This window comes from Choloepus didactylus, chromosome 27 (assembly GCF_015220235.1).
Source record: "Choloepus didactylus isolate mChoDid1 chromosome 27, mChoDid1.pri, whole genome shotgun sequence".
NCBI lineage: Eukaryota > Metazoa > Chordata > Mammalia > Pilosa > Megalonychidae > Choloepus > Choloepus didactylus.
The window spans coordinates 19,368,753-19,370,778 of record NC_051333.1 but is presented as its reverse complement, the minus strand read 5'-3'; the positions used below and the strand labels follow the sequence as shown (position 1 = coordinate 19,370,778).

The 2,026-nt window shown below is 44.6% G+C and overlaps 1 pseudogene; it reads right to left on the bottom strand.

Moving 5' to 3' along the window:
• Positions 1 to 1,249: 1,249 nt before the first annotated feature.
• Positions 1,250 to 1,744, bottom strand: LOC119521794 (annotated as a pseudogene).
• Between the last annotated feature and the right edge of the window lie 282 nt (positions 1,745 to 2,026).

Genomic DNA, 2,026 nt, shown 5'->3' with positions numbered 1-2,026 from the left:
CCACGATGAGAAGTCCTAGGGAAAAAGGAGAGTGTTCCGGGCAGGGGGACACCTAGGTGAGGGATTTGGGTTTGATCCCAAGAGCCATGGGGACCTGCTGGAGAGTGTGGTGGTTTGGAGCTCTATGTACTCCAGAAAAACATGTTCTTAAATTTAATCCATTCCCGTAGCTGTGAACCCATTGTAAGTAGGACCTTTTGATGAGGTGACTTTATTAGGGTGTGGCCACCTCAATCAGGATGGTTCTTAATACTGTTACTGGAGTCCTCTATAAGCAGAATGAAACTCAGATAGAAAGAGAAAAAGTTACAGAGGAAGCAACCAGAAGCTGAATAGCAATGGAATCTGGAAGAGAAGGAAGAGGCCACGAGAGGCCGCCGTGTGCATTGCCACGTGGTGAGAAGCCCAGGACCGAGGATCACCAGCAGCCAGCCCCAGAACACCACAGTCTTCGGGAAGAAAGCATCACCTGGATGATGCCTTGATTTGGACTTTCGCGTAACCTCAAAACCATGAGTCATTCAATTCCCATTGTTTAAGTCAGCCTATTTCATGGTATTTGTTTAAGCAGCCCAGGAAACTAAAACAGAGGGTGTAAGCCAGGGAGGGGTGTGATCTGATTTAACTTGTGGAGAAGCTCTGGCTACCCTGAGCAGGATGGGAAGTGGAAGACAGCAGGTGCCAGATTGATCGACTAGGAGCGAGCTGGGTGGGACAGGGAACTGTAGGTGTGTTTGCACATCTCTGTGCTACAATGATGACACTCACCACCCCCCTCCTCAAAACCCCATAAGGCAGAAGCTGGGCCTGGGGCTGAGCAGGAGCAGGGGTGAAGGAGAGACCCTCACTTCCAGCCTTTACAGGAGCATTCTGTAAAGGTCTGTCCACTTTCTGGCTGTGTCAGGGCTAAGCTGAGGTCCCCTCCTGCCCCTGCCCAGCCAACCTGGACCTGGGTCTAAGGCCCTGACAGGAAAGGGAAGGTCCTCTCGATCCTTGTTCTGGAGCATCACCAGATCCTGCAGACCTCACAAACTTCAGCCTCACCTTCTCTCCCTTGCCTCACTTTACCCCAGATTCCAGCCCTCCAAAAGAGCTGGAAGCCAAAGGAAAAATGTGCACCCATTTATACATGCTTTTACATGTCTTTTAATGGTTAATTTTACCCAGATTATTGCTGTAGTTGAGACATACAGAAAGCAATGAAATGTGGGTATATTAAAGCACATCACATAATTTTAAGTTTAAATGTTTAATTTATACTCAAAACAGAATTTATTATAATTTTACTTTCCTGGCTTTAATGAAAACAAAATCAAAAATGATATCTTCCAAATCCCTTTCTTTGCTTATCTCATTTTCAGTGATGAGAGTTGCCACTTTTGACAGTTTCTCTTGATAATGAGGATCTTAACTAATTTTTCTTTCATCTTACAGACACGTTTATGCATGCCATGAAGTCAGAGTTCTTATACAAGGGTAGAGCGATGTTCCATGTTCCCATCTAAGCTGGCTGGCGGCGATCTACAGCCAGAGCGACATTTCATCCGATGCGCACTCCAGTTGAGGCCAGTTAATGGTGACCGCAGGAGGCTGCAGGACTGCAAGCTTTCCAAGCTTCACTTCTTTTATCAGCACTTCCGATTTTGTCAACAGTGAAGCCCATCAAACACACTCCTGCCCAAATCCCCTGGTAAACTTGTGTCTAATAGGGCGCCATGGGGAGCCAAACATTTTTTTTTAATTTTTTAATCTTCATTTTATTGAGATATATTCACATACCACGCAGTCATACAAAACAAATCATACATTCCATTGTTCACAGCACCATTACATAGTTGTACCTTCACCACCTAAATCAATCCCTGACACCTTCATTAGCACACACACAAAAATAACAAGAATAATAATTAAAGTGAAAAAGAGCAATTGAAGTAAAAAAGAACACTGGGTACCTTTGTCTGTTTGTTTGTTTGTTTCCTTCCCCTATTTTTCTACTCATCCATCCATAAACTAGACAAAGTGGAGT